The sequence below is a fragment of the Rhineura floridana genome, chromosome 8 (genome assembly GCF_030035675.1).
Source record: "Rhineura floridana isolate rRhiFlo1 chromosome 8, rRhiFlo1.hap2, whole genome shotgun sequence".
In the NCBI taxonomy this organism is placed as follows: Eukaryota; Metazoa; Chordata; class Lepidosauria; order Squamata; family Rhineuridae; genus Rhineura; species Rhineura floridana.
Window position 1 is genome coordinate 85,646,708 of NC_084487.1, and position 20,238 is coordinate 85,666,945.

General features: G+C 43.2%; 2 protein-coding genes across 23 annotated transcripts in view; one reads left to right on the forward strand and one right to left on the reverse strand.

Annotated features, from left to right (window-relative positions):
* Positions 1 to 20,238, reverse strand: part of IMMP2L (inner mitochondrial membrane peptidase subunit 2) — a 797,369-nt gene that overhangs the window by 421,163 nt on the left and 355,968 nt on the right. The gene's annotated exons all lie outside the window — the stretch shown is intronic.
* The window catches only part of LRRN3 (leucine rich repeat neuronal 3), a 66,205-nt gene continuing 62,504 nt past the window's right edge, over positions 16,538 to 20,238 (forward strand). The window contains exon 1 of the mRNA XM_061639965.1: positions 16,538 to 16,866. The gene's annotated coding sequence lies outside the window, so the exon portion shown is untranslated. The remainder of the gene's footprint in view (positions 16,867 to 20,238) is intronic.

Here is a 20,238-nt window from a genome sequence, read left to right on the forward strand (position 1 = left end):
GGAAATTGTGCATTTTGGTGTTTGTAGTGGGCATTTTTATAGTATTTCTATTATACACCTAAATAATTTTGATAGATACAACTTTATTTCATATACATATCAAATCCCTTGAGGGGAAAAAAATGCTTTACTTTATTGGACGTTTTTACTACCAGTACAGCTTTCTTTATGTTTCCATTCTTTTTTACCTTCAAGCTTTCTATTTCACTATTAAGTGTTTTAGCACAGGCCAACAGCAAATGAATTTAGTAAAAACGTTGTATTTGAATTACTGGTTATAAACTCAATAGAAGACAATATAGCATTAAGTGCAGTGTGTTACTCATGATGATTTGAATTCTTGAAATATTTTTACCAGTCAGAAATTTTAAAGCACATGCACTAAAACTGCAAGCTTATAACTCCATCCCTGGAAGTACTTCTTTGTAAACCTGGAAAGGATTGTGCTGCAAGCCAAATAATATAACATCCCATGCTAGTATTTTAAATGTGTGAACATATCTGATTTGAAGCATATTGGCCACATCCACACCAGACATTTATTCCACTTTAAACAGTCATGGATTCCCCCAAAGAATCCTGGGAAGTAGTTTGTGAAGAATGCTGAGTGTTGTTAGGACACCCCTATTCCCCTGACAGAGCTCTAATGGCCAGAGTGGTTTAACAGTCAGCCCCTCTTCCCAGAGAGTTCTGGGAATTGGAGCTCTATGAGGGGAATAATGGTCTCCTAACAACTCTCAGTGCCCTTCACAAACTACACTTCCCACGATTCTTTTGGGGAAACCATGACTGTTTAATGTGGAATAAATGTCTGGTGTGGTTGTGGCTGACTCTGCCCTTCAGCAAGAAAAAAAAAGGATCCCAGAGTGGTTTACAATTATCAGTAATGAGACAGTTCATGCCCTCAGGATTACAGTCTAAAATTATGGAATGATTTCTGTGACGAGGTGTACCTGGCGCCAACACTGTTATCTTTTCGGCGCCAGGTCAAGACTTTCATCTTCTCCCAGGCATTTTAGCATGTGTTTTTAAATTGTTTTTTAAAAATGTGTTCTTAAATTTGTATATTTGCTTTAAATGTTTTTCATTGTTGTAAACCGCCCAGAGAGCTTCGGGTATGGGGCGGTATACAAATGCAATCAATCAATCAATCAATCAAGACACAACACAAAAGGAAAAAAGAACTGGGAGGAGGAAAGAGCAAACTTCAGCAGTAGTACTTATAACAAAGTCCTTATAGCACCCAGCTGGAGGATCAAGGAAAGAAGTTGCTGGTCTCTTTCAGCAGAGCCAACAGGGTGGCCCTGCTTCCCTTCCTCTGCCCAGTGGAATGGGTGGTTGATGCCAAGTTGGGAGAAAAAAAAGAAACGAATATGCTTTTAAAAAGATATCAGGGTTTCCTTTCCTCCATTATGGAAAGTAGGGGAGGGCTGTTCTTCCCTTTAATAATAAAATTCAATAACTGGAAAAAAATGTGTTTTGCGTTTTTACATCAGCCAATCCCAGAGGATTTGTTTTCTACTTTTGAAGCTAGGACGGTTTTAGCATTTTCAATATGTGTTATTACTACAACAGCATTTATCCTGCTTTCTAGCTGGCATGAATTGTCTCAATCTTCACCTTCCTTTTAAGAGAGACTTTGCAGCCTATTTAGTGAGAATTCTAACCTGAGCTAACTGAGTAATCATAATGGAAAATGGACTGCCTTCAAGTTGATTCTGACTTATGGTGACCCTATGAATAGGGTTTTTCATGGTAAACAGTATTCAGAGGGGGTTTACAATTGCCTTCCTCTGAGAGGCAGTGACTGTCCCAAGGTCACCCAGTGAGTTCCATGGCTATGTGGGGATTTGAACCCTGGTCTCCCAGGTTGTAGTCCAACACCTTAATCACTACCCCACACTGGCTCTCTAGGAATTATCATAACTAAATGCAAAACCTTGCTGAAAACATTTGCCCACTCTTTGCTGCTTGTTTTGTTTTTAACTTTGAATCCTCTAGATGAGCTACTTCAAGGATGGGAAACTTGTGGCCCTCTAGACTAACTACAACTCCCATCATTCCTGACTACTGTCCATACTGGCTCAGGGTAATGGGATCTGGAGTCCAACAACATCTGGAAGGCCACAGGTTCCTCATCTGAGCCCTACTTTAAGCAACCTCTCCAACACAGAATCATGGAACAGTAGAGTTGGAAGGGGGCTATAAGGCCATTGAGTCCAATCCACTGCTCAATGCAGGAATCCAAGTTAAAGCATACCAAACAGGTGGCTGTCCAGCTACCTCTTGAACGCCTCCAGTGTCCATCTTTTAATGTATCTTTTTCAATCAGCGCAAAAAGCCAAAATTTCATGCACCTTTTAAATAAACAAAGCAATACATAGGTTAAAGGTCTACTTCTCTATCTCTTGTGCCATTGCCTCTTATTATGTAGGAATAGAGAGGTAATGGGGATGAAATACTTTATACAAGATTGGATCTAAAGAACAATGTAACTCGTTTTACACACCCAAGGGAGCTTATGACTTGTGTTTCTCCAATAACAGAATTCCAAAGCACCTGCCAAACCTCTTCTAAAACTGCGATAACTTTCAAAAGCAGTTTGTAATATAGCACAGATATCTACCATTCAAACAGGAACAAAATAATTAACTATCTCGCTCAATTAATTATGTCCATGCGTCTAAGACAGGAGAGTTGCTATTGTGAAATAAATTATGTTTATTGATCCAGCAACCATTACAGCTTGCTATTGTTGACTGTAATGAGTCACTTTCTGCTTGCCTGAAAAAGAGTCATAGAATCATAGAATAGTAGGGTTGGAAGGGGCCTATAAGGCCATCAAGTCCAACCCACTGCTCAATGCAGGAATCCAAATCAAAGCATTCCCGACAGATGGCTGTCCAGCTGCCTCTTGAATGCCTCCAGGGTCGGAGAGCCCACTACCTCTCTAGGTAATTGGTTCCATTGTCGTATGGCTCTAACAGTTAGGAAGTTTTTGCTGATGTCCAGTCGAAATCTGGTTCTTGCAACTTGAGCCCATTATTCCGTGTCCTGCACTCTGGGATGACTGAGAAGAGATCCGAGCCCTCCTCTGTGTGACAACCTTTCATGTACTTGAAGAGTGCTATCATATCTCCCCTCACTCTTCTCTTCTCCAGGCTAAACATGCCCAGTTTTTTCAGTCTCTCCTCATAGGGCTTGGTTTCTAGTCCCCTGATCATCCTTGTTGCCCTCCTCTGAACCTGTTCCAGTTTGTCTGCATCCTTCTTGAAGTGCGGAGACCAGAACTGGATGCAGTATTCAAGATGAGGCCTAACTAGTGCTGAATAGAGGGAAACTAATACTTCGCGTGATTTGGAAACTATACTTCTGTTAATGCAGCCAAATATAGCGTTTGCCTTTTTTGCAGCCACACCACACTGTTGACTCATATTCAGCTTGTGATCAACGACAATTCCAAGATCCTTTTCACAAGATCCACAAGTCAAGTTATTACCTAAAATATTGTTATGAGCATGGGGGTTGGAATGGATGATCCCTGTGGGTCCCCCTCCAGCCTCTGATTTGGAATCCTATGCCTCGGGGCTGGCTCTGCTGGCCAGATGCATTTCTTTTGTTAAGTTAATAGCGTGGCCAGGTTGCTAATGGGTCTTTTAGGTGCCCAGCAACTGGTGAATGAGCCAGGAAGATCCTTTTGTCATTTTAAACTCTGCAGGAGAGCCTCCCCCTCCCTCCTGGCAGCTAACAGAAGTTTGTGCTTGGAGTGTGTGTAGAGAATTGTCTAGAGAAAGACTGGGAACTGGAGACAGGCAGAGAGGCTATCCCTCTGCATCATGGTGTTAGGATGCCTCCTGCAACCCAGATGGAAAAGCTGGATATTGGACTGCTGATGCCTTGAACCCCTCCATCCTAAGCTCTCCATCCTAAGCTCAGGTTGGAATGTGTGTAAATAAATAAACCATATTTCATAAAGACACCACAGTCTCCGCTGACCTTCTTCCCAAAGGAAACCAAACCCTGGAGGAGCGCAGGGACCTCTGAAATCTCACCACTCAGAGATTGAGGAGGCGCATAACAATATGAAAGTCCTTCATTCTATGTCAGTTCTGGTTTGTTATTCTTTTCCTCCTACCAGTTCAGGGGAAAAATGTATTGCATGCTTTTCTGCAAAGAGAATGATGACAATTGATGGCCCTTCAAGATACTTACTAGAGTAAACTGTTTTGCAAACTCTTTATAATGGAGGCCTCAATGAAATACACATCAACCAGTCCCTAATCAGCCTTCTGCTCAAGCTGCATTGATCAAAGAGTCTAATATTGCTTTATGGGTCAAATGAATCTCAGATAGTTTGGATGCCAGCACCCATTTGGGTCTAGGACCTCTTAGCTCACTTTTACATTTTGCTTGCTGTCCCTGTCTGGGTCTACTCCAAAGTCACCTTCTATCTTTGTTGATACATTTACTTTGGATAGGCCCAACCGCCCACAGCTTTTAGCTTTGCTTCAGCTCTTATAGAACCTTTGAATCTGCATGCCAGATGGACATATATTCCCAATTTGATTTTGCCTGAACCCAAATCACTAGATGGAAACATGACAAGTTACAGAATAGTGGCTGGGATCCAAGAACTAGTTTGGTGCACAAAGGCTTATGCATGCCCAGTGGGCTTTTTATCTTTTTTGCACAGTGTCTCTCCTCATCTTTTCATAAATTTCCATTTGCCATAGAACAGCCTTTCCCAATCTTTGGGTCCCCAGATGTTGGTGGACTACAGTTCCAATAATTCCTGACCATTGGCCGTGCTGACTGGGGCTGATGGGAGTTGTAGTCCAGCAACATCTGGGGACCCAAAGGTTGGGAAAGACTGCCATAGAAGATCACTGCTCAAACGTTCATACCAGTATTGGATGCATGGGACTAAGTACACATATCCTTCATATTTAGCTAAGAAACAATTCATATTTATTTATTCAAAATATTCCTATCCTGCCCTTCTACCCTAAAATAGGGCACTCAGTTGGAGTTGCAGGTGCAGCGGGGGCGGGTGGAGGCAAGCACCGTTAAGGTTGGAGAGGCAGCGCTTTCCTCGAGACTAGGGAGCCATGGTGCGTCAGGTGATGATGAGCTGGATGAATCCCAAAGCCTCTCTGAATGGAAGGGGATTGCCCTGTTTGCATATGAGATGGCGGCGTAGCGGCCGGATGTGTTATCCGAAGCTCCATGAACTGGATTGATAATATCTTACCCACCACCTTTACACCTCTCAAATGAGTGCGCTTTTTAGCTTACTCACCCCCTTTTCCGATGCGGCTTTGCTGTGGAGAGGGAGCAGGAGCAGGAGCGGTGGCGGCGAAGGAGCGTTGTGTTCGGCTTGCCTTTGCCTTGGGTGCCGAAGGCCGCGCCGAGCATCGGTCTGCCGTCAGTGGTGAGAGCACTGAGGAAGGGGGACGAGCTCGGGGCATTGCATGCGGAGGTCACAGAGAGCCTGAGCCCAACGGTGGTGAGAGCACCGTGGAAGGAGACCGGGCTCGGGGTGTAGAGGAGACAGCGTGGAGTGGCATTGGAGGAGTAGGGTGGCCGGGGAGCGGAGAACAACGTGGGCGCCTGAGTGAACGCCCAAGGACGGTAGAGCAACCCGTCGGTGGTGAGAGCACTGACAAGGTTGGCTCAGTTCGGGGCTCAGTTCGGGGCGCGCCCCGGCGCAGCCCGGCGCGGAGTAACGACAGTGGGAGAACATTGCACGGAGTGACTGAATGTGAAGGGCCGTGGGAAACATCCTGCCCAGCGGTGGTGAGAGCACTGCAGGAGGAGGCCAGGTTGTTGACGGTGGCGGCGGCGGCGGACAGTAGGAGAACGCTGCGGAGGGCGTTCTCCGCAAGGAACAATCAGAGTGTGGGTGTGACTTGCAGCAGCGGGAGAACGCCGTGGAGAATGATTAGAGACTGAACGTGATTGCTTTCTCTCTACCCCCCCCTCTTCTTGGGATACGGTTTACATTGGGGGCGGCAAATATAACCTCGCTTTATAACACTTAGTGGTTGGAAGATTTTATTACTTAATTGGGGGGAGTGATTGGCCGCCATTTTATAAGTGGTTGATTTTGTTTTTGTTTTTGTTCTTGTTTTGTCTTGACATGAGTGTGTGTGTGAGTGTCTGTGTTTTTTGTGTTTTATTATGTGCCTGGGAGAGAGGACTTTGCACCGAGCGGGGGGACTTGCGGGGGCCCCAATCAGCATAGTGACGGGTAGCGGGAGGTATGGTGATGGGAGAAGGACATGCCAGGTAAGGGGAACTCGGCCCAGACAATTAGTGGCTGTGCCCTATTCCGGTCCTTCTCACACCCACAGGGTTGCTGGTTGTCCTCTCAGCCAGCTCTCGGATCTCCAAGTGCTGCTTTTAAATGCCAGATCGGTACATAATAAAACCTCCCTTGTCCATGATTTAATTGTGGAGGAGGGGGCCGGTCTGGCATGTATAACCGAGACATGGGTGGGCGAGCAGGGAGGAGTTGCTTTCTCCCAGCTCTGCCCACCTGGGTATATGGTTCAGCACTATGGTAGATCCGAGGGCCAGGGAGGTGGGGTTGCTGTGGTCTATAGGAGTTCTCTCTCTCTCTCATCAAGCACCCTGTCCATGTGACTACTGGTCTGGAGTGTCTCCACCTTGTCTTGGGCCATAGGGACAGACTGGGAATTCTGTTGGTGTACCGTCCACCCTGCTGCCCAACAGCCTCCCTAGCTGAGCTGACAGAACTGGTCTCGGAGGCACTGTTGAGATCCCCTAGACTACTGGTACTGGGGGATCTCAATATCCATGCTGAGACTACTTTATCAGGGGCGGCTCAGGACTTCATGGCCTCCATGACAACCATGGGGCTGTCCCAATTTGTTACTGGCCCAACACATGTGTCGGGACATACTCTTGATCTGATTTTTGCCACTGGACATGGAGAGGGTGATCTGGAGCTGGGGAATTTTTCATCTATTCCTTTGTCATGGACAGATCACCGCTTGTTGAAGTTTAGACTCGCAGCGGCCTTTCCCCTCTGCAAGGGTGGGGGACCCGTTAAGTTGGTCCGCCCCCGGAGACTGATGAATCCTGAGGGTTTTCAAAAGGCTCTGGGGATTTTTCCGGCTGAGAAGACTGGCGCTCCTGTCGAGGCCCTGGTTGAACTGTGGAACACGGAAATGACCCAGGCCGTTGACACGATCGCTCCTGCACGCCCCCTCCTATGTAGAGCTCATACAGCTCCGTGGTATACCCCGGAGCTGAGAGCGATGAAACAAGAGAGGAGGCGGCTTGAGTGCAGATGGAGATGAACTCCTGGTGAATACAATCTTGCACTGGTGAGGGCCTGTACTAAGCGGTACTCAGAAGCGGTGAGAGCAGCAAAGAAGCAATATTTTGCTGCTACTATCAAGTCATCTCTCTGCCGCCCAGCAGAGCTTTTTAAAGTTGTCCGAGGGCTATTACATTCTGGCCCTCGGGACATTATAGAGTCATCGGAAGCTCGCTGTAATGAGTTTGCCAGGCACTTTCAGGACAAGATTTTATGTATCCGCCAGGACTTAGACTCCAATATTATAGCAGCTGAACCTAATGAGGTATCCAGAACACAGTCTTGTACTCATTTATTGGATGAGTTTCAATTGGTGCAGCTTGAGGAAGTCGACAAGGTGCTTGGACTGGTGCGTGCGACCACTTCTGCTCTGGATCCTTGCCCCTCTTGGCTGGTAAAAGCTAGCAGGGATGGAACAGCCGGCTGGGCCAGGGAAGTGATAAATGCCTCTTTAAGAGAGGAAGTGGTCCCCAGTTGCCTGAAAGAGGCGGCTGTTAGACCACTTCTAAAGAAGTCTTCCTTGGACCCAGAAAACCTAAATAACTATAGGCCAGTAGCGAATGTTCCATTCCTGGGCAAGGTCTTAGAGCGGGTGGTTGCTAACCAGCTCCAGACACTCTTGGATGAAACCGATTATCTAGATCCATTTCAATCCGGTTTCAGGCCCGGTTTTGGTACTGAGACAGCCTTGGTCGCCCTGTATGATGACCTGTGTCGGGAGAGGGACGGGGGGAGTGTAACCCTGTTGATTCTCCTTGATCTCTCAGCTGCTTTTGATACCATCGACCATGGTATCCTTCTGGAGCGACTTATCAAGTTGGGAGTGGGAGGTACTGCCTGGCAGTGGCTCCGCTCCTACTTGGTAGGTCGGCTCCAGAAGGTAGTGCTTGGGGAGCATTGCTCGACACCCTGGGTTCTCCAGTATGGGTTCCCACAGGGGTCAGTTCTGTCCCCCATGCTCTTTAATATCTATATGAAGCCTCTGGGGGCGGTCATCAGGAGTTTTGGAGTGCGTAGTCATCAGTATGCTGATGACACGCAGCTCTACTTCTCCTTTTCATCTTCTTCAGGTGAGGCTGTCAATGTACTGAACTGTTGCCTGGCCGCAATAATGGACTGGATGAGAGCTAATAAATTGAAGCTCAATCCAGACAAGACTGAGATGCTGTTAGTGAGCGGTCTCTCTGATCAGATGGTGGATATTCAACCTGTTCTGGACGGGGTTACACTCCCCCTGAAGGAGCAGGTTCGTAGTTTGGGAGTTCTTTTAGATCCTTCATTGTCACTTGAGGCCCAGGTAGCCTCGGTGGCACGAAGTGCGTTCTATCGACTTCGGTTGGTAGCTCAGCTACGTCCCTATCTGGACAGCGACGACCTTGCTTCAGTTATCCATGCTCTGGTAACCTCAAGATTGGACTACTGCAATGCGCTTTACGTGGGGCTACCTTTGAAGACGGTTCGAAACTGCAGCTCGTGCAAAACGCTGCGGCCCGATTGTTGACTAGGACCAAATGATCCGAACATATAACACCTGTTCTGGCCCATTTGCACTGGCTGCCTATATGTTTCCGGGCCAGATTCAAAGTGTTGGTTTTGACCTATAAAGCCTTACACGGTGCGGGCCCGCAATACCTGATGGAACACCTCTCCCGATATGAAACTACCCGTACACTGCGTGCAACATCGAAGGCCCTCCTCCGGGTACCGACTCATAAACAGGCCCGGAGGATGACGACAAGATCTAGGGCCTTCTCAGTGGTGGCCCCCGAACTATGGAATAGTCTCCCTGACGAGGTGCACCTGGTGCCAACTTTGCCCTCTTTTCGGCGCCAGGTTAAAGCGTACCTCTTTTCCCAGGCATTTTAATATTTTAATATTCTTAGTATATTTATTACATCTTAGTATACTAGAACAATTATGTAATATGTTTTTAGTCCTTGAATTTTGTTATGTGTGTGGTATTGATATGTGATTTTATTATATTGTATTTTAAATTTATGCTGTTCACTGCCCAGAGAGCCGTTGGCTGTGGGCGGTATAAAAATTGAATAAAATAATAAATAATAATAAATTAATTAATAGCTGCATATAATTAAATAAATATATGCATTCAGCTTTCAATTTTGACTTCTAGTGAATAGTCACTAAGAAGCCTTCCTTAGCATGTACCTAGATTTTTTTTAAAGCCCATTAACAAAAAAACCCTTTATGGAATCATTTCATGATTACTTCACTGCCACCATTCTTAACCACAATGATGAACTGTTACTGCATATGCTCACAGGCTTGCCACCCTTCCTTCCTTTATCCCGTCTCTACCCTTCAACCTATCTCTCTTCACTTGCTACTATGAAAGCTTAGAATGTACATTCTTTGGGCAAATACTCTCTCTCTCTCTCTCTCTCTCTCTCATAAGAAGAGCCCTGCTCAGTCAGGCTCAGAGACCCATCTACTTCAGCATCCTGTACTTATAGCAGCCAACCAGATGCCTATGGGAAGTCCACAAGCAGGACCAGAGTACAACACTCCCTACTTGTGCTTCCCAGCAACTGGCGTTCAGAGTCTCTCTCTGTCTCTCTCTTTCTTCCCTTTGTCCTCTAAAGCAATGTTCTTCACGCTTGGGTCTCCAGATTTTTATTAATCTACAACCCCCATACCCCTAACCATTGGCTACATTGTCTAAGGATGATGGGAGTTGTAGTCCAACAACATCTGGATGCCCAGTGGAATTTCTGACTTCTCTGACGCTTCTAAGAACATAAGAACATAAGAAGAGCCTGCTGGATCAGGCCAGTGGCCCATCTAGTCCAGCATTCTGTTCTCACAGTGGCCAACCAGGTGCCTGGGGGAAGCGCGCAAGCAGGACCCGAGTGCAAGAACACTCTCCCCTCCTGAGGCTTCCGGCAACTGGTTTTCAGAAGCATGCTGCCTCTGACTAGGGTGGCACGGCACAGCCATCACGGCTAGCAGCCATTGATAGCTCTGTCCTCCATGTATTTGTCTAATCTTCTTTTAAAGCCATCCAAGCTGGTGGCCATTACTGCATCTTGTGGGAGCAAATTCCATAGTTTAACTATGCACTGAGTAAAGAAGTACTTCCTTTTGTCTGTCCTGAATCTTCCAACATTCAGCTTCTTTGAATGTCCACAAGTTCTAGTATTATGAGAGAGGGAGAACTTTTCTCTATCCACTTTCTCAATGCCATGCATAATTTTATACACTTCTATCATGTCTCCTCTGACCCACCTTTTCTCTAAACTAAAAAGCCCCCAATGCTGCAACCTTTCCTCGTAAGGGAGTCGCTCCATCCCCTTGATCATTCTGGTTGCCCTCTTCTGAACCTTTTCCAACTCTATAATATCCTTTTTGAGATGAGGCAACCAGAACTGTACACAGTATTCCAAATGCGGCCGCACCATAGATTTATACAACGGCATTATGATATCGGCTGTTTTATTTTCAATACCTTTCCTAATTATCGCTAGCATGGAATTTGCCTTTTTCGCAGCTGCCGCACACTGGGTCGACATTTTCATCGTGCTGTCCACTACAACCCCGAGGTCTCTCTCCCGGTTGGTCACTGCCAGTTCAGACCCCATGAGCGTATATGTGAAATTCAGATTTTTTGCTCCAATATGCATAATTTTACACTTGTTTATATTGAATTGCATTTGCCATTTTTCCGCCCATTCACTCAGTTTGGAGAGGTCTTTTTGGAGCTCTTCACAATCCCTTTTTGTTTTAACAACCCTGAACAATTTAGTGTCGTCAGCAAACTTGGCCACTTCACTGCTCACTCCTAATTCTAGGTCATTAATGAACAAGTTGAAAAGTACAGGTCCCAATACCGATCCTTGAGGGACTCCACTTTCTACAGCCCTCCATTGGGAGAACTGTCCGTTTATTCCTACTCTCTGCTTTCTGCTTCTCAACCAATTCCTTATCCACAAGAGGACCTCTCCTCTTATTCCATGACTGCTAAGGTTCCTCAGAAGTCTTTGGTGAGGTACCTTGTCAAAAGCTTTTTGAAAGTCTAAGTACACTATGTCCACTGGATCACCTCTATCTATATGCTTGTTGACACTCTCAAAGAATTCTAATAGGTTACTGAGACAGGACTTTCCCTTGCAGAAGCCATGCTGGCTCTGCTTCAGCAAGGCTTGTTCTTCTATGTGCTTAGTTAATCTAGCTTTAATCATACTTTCTACCAGTTTTCCAGGGACAGAAGTTAAGCTAACTGGCCTGTAATTTCCGGGATCCCCTCTGGATCCCTTTTCGAATATTGGTGTTACATTTGCCACTTTCCAGTCCTCAGGCACGGAGGAGGACCCGAGGGACAAGTTACATATTTTAGTTAGCAGATCAGCAATTTCACATCTGAGTTCGAGAACTCTCGGGTGGATGCCATCCGGGTCCGGTGATTTGTCAGTTTTTATATTGTCCATTAAGCTTAGAACTTCCTCTCTCATTACCACTATTTGTCTCAGTTCCTCAGAATCCCTTCCTGCAAATGTTAGTTCAGGTTCAGGGATCTGCCCTATATCTTCCACTGTGAAGACAGATGCAAAGAATTCATTTAGCTTCTCTGCAATCTCCTTATCGTTCTTTAGTACACCTTTGACTCCCTTATCATCCAAGGGTCCAATCGCCTCCCTAGATGGCCTCCTGCTTTGAATGTATTTATAGAATTTTTTGTTGTTGGTTTTTATGTTCTTAGCAATGTGCTCCTCAAATTCTTTTCTAGCATCCCTTATTGTCTTCTTGCATTTCTTTTGCCAGAGTTTGTGTTCCTTTTTATTTTCTTCATTCGGACAAGACTTCCATTTTCTGAAGGAAGACTTTTTGCCTCTAAGAGCTTCCTTGACTTTGCTTGTTAACCATGCTGGCATCTTCTTGGCCCTGGCGGTACCTTTTCTGATCTGCGGTATGCACTCCAGTTGAGCTTCTAATATAGTGTTTTTAAACAACTTCCAAGCATTTTCAAGTGATGTGACCCTCTGGACTTTGTTTTTCAGCTTTCTTTTTACCAATCCCCTCATTTTTGTGAAGTTTCCTATTTTGAAGTCAAATGTGACCGTGTTGGATTTTCTTGGCAATTGGCCATTTACATGTATGTTTAATTTAATAGCACTGTGGTCACTGTTCCCAACCGGTTCAACAACACTTACATCTCGCACCAGGTCCCGGTCCCCACTGAGGATTAAGTCCAGGGTTGCCGTCCCTCTGGTCGGTTCCATGACCAACTGGTCTAGGGAATAGTCATTTAGAATATCTAGAAACTTTGCTTCTTTGTCATGACTGGAACACATATGTGGCCAGTCTATGTCCGGGTAGTTGAAGTCACCCATTACTACCACATTTCCTAGTTTGGATGCTTCCTCAATTTCATATCTCATCTCAAGTTCTCCCTGAGCATTTTGATCAGGGGGACGATAGATCGTTCCCAGTATTAAGTCCCTCCTGGGGCATGGTATCACCACCCACAACGATTCTGTGGAGGAGTCCGCCTCTTTTGGGGTTTCAAGCTTGCTGGATTCAATGCCTTCTTTCACGTATAGAGCAACTCCGCCACCAATACGTCCTTCCCTGTCCTTCCGATATAGTTTATATCCAGGGATAACCATATCACAGACACTTCCAAAAACCTCCCTAGCTTCAGTCGCAATTTGACATGTGGCATTATGGGCTGGAGAGGTTATTGTTGGGAGAAATATCAGCCCTAAGACTCTTTGGACAAGCAGATGTGCCTGAGCAGTTCTTTGGAACCCAATGAGTAATAGTTCCTAAATTAAAATGAAACAGTCAGTGTTGTGAGGTAATAAAGGATAATGTTGGACCCAGATGAAGGAGATCACAAATAAAATCCTCCCTCAGTCACAAAGATTATTGGTTGACTTTGGTCAAGCCAGCATTTCTTAGCCTAACATACTCACAGCATTGTTGTGAGGATAAAACAGTATCCAATGTATGCTGCTTTGAAGTCCTTGGGGAATGGGCAGTATTGAAATGTGAATAATTACAATAATTTTCATTTGCTTCTGAGCACCTGCTGCACTTACATTTACTGGTGATACAAATGCATTCTGTTTATATTTCCTGCATATAGCCTTGTTCTCCAAGAGACTATCTAAGATCAATATGAGTTCTGAGGTATGCCAGTTTATTTCATTTCTAGATACAAACAATTACAAAAACCTGACATATATCAACTCCCAGCACAACTAAGGGTCAGATGAGCCAGGTGAGGGTGTGTATGTGTGTGTGTGTGTGTGTGTGTTCAATCAGGGGTTCTCTTCTGCCTTTCCCTCTAACCTCAACTTTAATGTTGTTGCTGAATGCCATAATCTATAAAATCACATGGATTTAGCACTTTACCTGCTTCACCTGATGAAAAGGAAAAATAGGAGTCACCCACATATTAAAGATACCTCACCCCAAACCTCCAGAAGACCTCACTCAATGGTTCAATTATATGAAATCTAAACACAAAGTCAAACCTACAAAGCTGTATATAAACTCAGTTTAATAGAATCTTCTGCTATCATTGTGGTGAAATCAGCAAGAAAAGAACCTCTAATGAACCTTAATCATTATAATTGTCTCAGTTACAAAAAAGATTTGCTTTGCAAGCATTCTGGAGCTAAAGCATCCTTGAAAATAATCCAAATGAAAATTAAAACATTCTCTGTTATGAATAAAGTATATTATTTAAACCTTGCTTAACATTGTTGCTGCGTACACCTGTAAATAATCAAGCAAGTACTTTAAAATATGACAGTAAGATTACAACACCTTACTCCTTTGATGAAATTGTATTTGAATTGGTTTGATTATTTAGCCCTCCAATTATACAGTCCAAGAGCAATCAACCAGAATGAACCACTTATATAGTTGGTTAATAAGTGTATAATCTCAATTCCTTATATTCAATTATTCTGCCAGATCCTCCTCCCTCCCTGGAATAGCAGCATCACATTCTATATCTGACTTAAGAAATTAGCATGTACAGTAGGGCCCCGCTTTACAGCGCTTTGCTTTACAGCGCTTCGCTAATACAGCGGTCTTAATTACACTAAAGCCCCACTCATACGGCGCTTCTTCCGCTTTTACAGCAGTTTTCGGGCATCGCGTGCCATTCTATTCAATGGGTTCTGCTTTACAGCAAGGGTCCGGAACATAACCCGCCATATGAGTGGGGCCCTACTGTACAGGTATAAAGTTTGTGTGATCTAGTAAATGGTATCCACATGCATGAGAGATTCCTTTGAGGTAAGGCTCATCATCTTCTGTTACGCATTCCTGCCCCTGAGCTTTGCCATTCACTTAAATAGAAAAAAACCAGCTCCCTTTGAGAATGCACAGCTATATCCTTCAGTAAAATGTATGGAAACATCCATGTAAGAAGAGGGATTTCAGTTTTCACGATGGAAACAACACCTGACAGTGAAACACTTAATCAGAATTAATGTTAACGTAATTTTAATAATGCACATAACTTTTAGCAATTCCCTGATTGCAAACCTATACTTGTTGGGAGCAAACCCCATTGAACACAGCAGGGTTTACTTCTAGCTAAGCATATTCAGAAGTAGGTGAAAGCTTAATTGTACGTCACATGCTTTGCTGGCAAAAGGTCCCCGGCATCTCCAGTTAGAACTTGGAAAGATTCCTGCCTGAAACTCCTGTGAGCCACAGCCAATCAGTGTAGGCAATACTGAGATAGATGGACCAATGGTCTAACTTGGTATAAGGCAGTTTACTATGAACTGCACTGTTAAACAAGGCTCTTTTCTTTTATGAGAAGTGAATGGCAATTTGGAAAGCAACACGACTGTTTATATTTAATCCTAATATTGTAGGATGGCAATACTAAAGATTAGAACATTTATTTAGTGTATGTTTCAAAGTATTTATAGTAAAAAAACTAAAAGCTATCTCAGATAATATTTTAATAGTTCAAAGTCAGCAATTTTAGCAGTGAAACATTAGCAATCTATTTTTGAGAATTTCCAGCGAAGTCAAAATAAAACATCCCACAGTGCTAGTAAAATGTAATAATACAGCACTTGATACCTGGCACCTTATTAAAGCAGCAATTTTTTATATTTAAATGTATACTTGTACCTTCAAAGACAACAATCTACTATTACTTTCATTTGAAACATCATTGCTTGCTGCCATTGAAAACTATTGCTATTATTGCATATAACTTTTATACATACGTTGAAGTGAACAAATGAGAATTAAGTTTTATTTTATTCCACTAGAGGGTGGCCTCTCAAAAGCCAGGGTTTATCAGGGAATGTGTAGAGTAAATCCAACCCTTTTCCAGATTTGACCTGTTGATTACCAAAACTTCATATGCTTTTATTCCCCTCACTCTTTGCATAAAGCTCCTCCTTAGGGCATTTGCAAACAATATTTTGCATTCTATCTATTTTTAGAAGCAAGAATATCTTTTACAGCCTGCCCAAATTTCTGTAAATTTTCAGTATAGGTTGCTGATAGGTTAGTTTGTCTAGAAATTAAGGAAAGTATGAAAGGGGGAAAAAAGCTGTTTCAGTCTATCTTTTCACATTAACCCACAAAATCTACCCAACCAACTGTACACATATGAAGAGAAACAAAGCTCATGTTTTCTATGTGCCTGCATTTGCTTACTAATTCTTTGGTGACTCCATATTTGGAAATGAGTAAAAATGGATTTGTCTGCCAGTCAGTAACCTAAGGGTTAAAAAGGGAAGAACGTACAGAAGCTCTAGAACAGCGTACGGTTAGTAAGTATATCATACCTGTTACTAAAAACACACACACAAAGGATTTTTACCGGTGAGCTGACAAAACCTGAGAAATAATTTACCCAATTTTGATCGTTCTCTTTCAACACTGTTCCAGCCCTTGCACACCCTCTACACATTAAACACACAGCTCAGCGGTTCACAGGGGAGGAAAATCATGCCTCTTCCTTTCATGTATCAAAAAGAATGCCAAGAAGCACAGAAAGGGTTGCTCTGCTTATTTGTAACCTAAGCAGCAGTGTCATCTGACAGACAGGTTGCCTCAACCAACCAGACTGGCGCAGCTGCAAATGCTACATCTTGGCACTCTAAAGCTATTGGCTCCTCTCTGGGGAGTGAAAGGTATTCAGTTATTAATGACTGCTGAGCAGGCAGCACCATATCAGTGTGACAACTGATCGGGTGAACGATGCACCAGTAACCACCATGGAAACAAGGATGAGGAAGAAGAAAAGCTAGCAAGCAAGCATCTCTCTTCCTCCCCCCCCCTTGGATTGTGAGCTTCTGACAGCCAGCGACAGAGCTCTGGAAAAAGTAAAGGATCTGAGCCTGCTGCACGGAGATTGCCCTCACATTACAGGATATATAGAGACAACTGTAAAGACAACCTTATCTCTGTGTGCATCTACTTGTCACCCCAACATTAGCATCGCTATGTGATTACCTGAACTAAGGGATTCAGATATGCAGGCGTGTTCCAGGACTCAAACTACTCTTTGCAAGGTAAGTGCTTTCTTTATCTGAAGTTGTGTGTGTGTGATGTTTACTATTTATGCATTTATTTTCCTTTTTAGTTGAAAGCCTGACAGATTTTCTTCCCCTCCTCCTCCGCCACATTTTACTCTTTCAGAGAGAAATACAAAGGAGCGCCTGTCTGCTCCGAGACTCCCACCACCTACACCAAATCCTCATTAATCTAAATCCTTTTTTTCCCCTTTTCAGTAGGGCACTCACTCAGATGGGTGCTTTACTCTGCTGAAAAATATCAATAGGTTTGAATAATCTGATTATCAGGGCTTTCACTACAAAAATGAAACAGCACACTTTCTCTGTTTGGAAACCAATTACATGAGACACTGGACAGCCTTTTTAACCCCCTTCCAATAGCTGGATTACAGCAAATGCCACAGTATGTCACAATGGGAGCTAAAAACCACTGATGACGAAAGCTGAATGAGAATATCACAAACAGTTATTGAATTTCTGCCAGACTACATTTTAAGGATTGTGGCAAATTACTTCCACACACACACACAGACACACACACCTGACAGTTGGAAAAGCCAGTAGGAATGCCTGTTACAGCTGCAACTGACATATGCAAGGTAAAAAGGATATCATTAACCACAAGAGATCTAATATTCTCTGGTAATTAAAAGAATCACAGCACAATGCCACTGAATACATTTTTTGCATTGGAGAAAATTCTGGGTTCAGATCCTTTACTGTATATCCTTTGCTATGCTTCCCCAATAGAAAAACTCAGAACTGTTTTCTTTAAAAAATGTACTGGGAGTTAGGGGGTTTATACTGGTTCTGCAGTTTTGACCAGCATTGCCATCTGGAATCAGCAAAACTGTGCTGAAAAATAAAAAAACATAACAAAAGCTACCTATAAAGTAGGTAACAGAAACCGACTCGTTAGGCTAGCTTTGGTGTGTGTGCATGAAAGAGAGAGAGAAAACATAATATGTCTAAAGTAAGCTAAACCTTGTTACATGCCTTGACATTAAAATACAATCATTAAAGTACAACAGCACACATTAATTTTTAAAAAGTCTCCCATTAATATCAGCTTGGTTAATTAAGAGATATCACTTCACAAACAGGGAAAGAGAAATAATAGATGACAGCAGTTGAATACTATGAAAAATAGTTTTAAAAAATATGTTTATTATAGACCTTATACAGTTTGTGGATACGTGTTCTGAAAGCAACTGAAGAGCTACATACCTCCTCAGATGGCACCTTCCTCTCCAATTTTGGAGGGAACCTGTTCTCCCTCCCTTCCTCCCCCCCCCCCACTTCCCAGTGCCAAAGCAGTTATTTCCTGGACAACTCCAACCTGTAAGTTAATCTTGGTTCTGCAGTGTACAAAGCATGAACAAACAAAAACCCAGCAAAAAGGCAAATCATCTTCCTCCTACCTGTCACTTTCTCATAAATATGTCAGGAATTGGGGAGCTTAACAATATGTTTGTTGAGAAGTCGATTAATTCAGTTGACCTTTCTAAATTATGGCAATAAAGCACCTCTGACAATATGCCACTGCATTTGATTTTCCCTCAGATAATAAATGAGTTCTAAGGCAACATTTCCTTTTCAGACCACATAAGGAAAGGTGGTGAAACATTTGATTCTGTTACCGGCAAGCTTGCTTGTCATTCTTCATAAAATCTGTTGGCTTGTTTGTTTGCTTTTTAAAACAAAAAAACAAAAAAACCCTAACATGATTTATCATGCAGTAGCAACGAGCCATTGCATGAAATCTACCTTCTCAAGCACATTTGTACTCTTTCAAGGAGAACGGCAATCCTTCTGCTTTCAGCTCATGCAAATATGTTACACTGCAGTAATGAAATAAATCATACTGCATCTTTGATTATGTATTTAGTGCACTGCTTGCATGAAAGCAGGGCCAAGGGAGGAGGAGTTGTATGCACATACCGATACATAATCAGGATTTTTGTGACTAATTTTTATGTAATGAATAACATTTCAAGTTGCCTTTGGTAACTACATCTAGGCTACATTGTTCTATGTTTTACTTGAAGTAGAAATGGGCAAATGCTGTGGCAGCGTGCTGTAGAGCTTGTCAAAATGCAGCATTTGTGAAAACCAACCCTGTAAAAAAAGAGCAAGCATCCATGTCCAAATAAGAAATCAAGGTAGTCTTAGCCATGGATATATCCAAATATTACAGGTGATCCAAGTCTTTTGAAGAACATTTTGTAAAGCTTGCTGAAATAATTAGATAATATATTATTTAACAGGATGAGTACTTTCCTGCAAGCCTAGGAGTTTTACTTTTTCAGGGACTTGTGGTATCAGAGCATTTGAAACAACCAGGTACATGTGGCTTGGAGAGACATCAGTTTATTAAATGGCAGCCTATACAAACACACTCTGTAGGTAAATATGTACCCACTACTAACCCTCTTACAAGAAGTTCATATAACACTGGTGTACTGATAACCATGACAAAATACTCTGTTGAAAGGGGTAAACAGATAATGGAGCTCATTTGTTGGGATATTTATATTTATGCTGGAACTACAAACTCAAGCTAGATATACCAGTAAGTATGGTAGCAGGGAGGAAGAGAGGGGTACTACTGTTCCATACCAGCAAATCCCTCATTTTCCATCAGACATTTTATTTATTTATTTATTTTTATTTCATTTATATACCGCCCTAAGCCTGACGGCTCTCTGGGCGGTGTACATAATAGATAAAAACAGCACAATATATAACTACAATAAATATAATAAAGTCAAAAACCAAAAACAAACAAATAACAACAAAAAGCAAACAGCATCATAATACAACATAAAAGTACAGTTTAAAATACACTTTAAAAACAGATTAAAATACACTTTAAAATGCCTGGGAGAATAAAAAGGTTTTCACCTGACGCCGAAAGGATAGCAGCGTCGGCGCCAGGCACACCTCATCGGCGAGACTGTTCCACAATTCGGGGGCCACCACCGAAAAGGCCCTAGATCTAGTCACCACCCTCCGAGCTTCTCGATGAGATGGCACTCGGAGGAGGGCCTTAGATGTTGAGCGCAGTGTACGGGTAGGTTCATATTGGGAGAGGCGTTCCACCAGGTATTGCGGTCCCATGCCGTGTAAGGCTTTATAGGTCAAAACCAGCACTTTGAATCTAGCCCGGAAACAAATAGGGAGCCAGTGCAGACGAGCCAGAACAGGTGTTATATGAGCGGACCTTCTGGTCCGCGTCAACAACATATGGATGGAACCCAATCTTTGGATTTGAATTACAGCCAATTACAATCCCACCTGCTTTCTCAAATCAGCTCCCCACTAATATATAGTATTAAACATCTGTTGGCACATCTAGAAATAATGGTA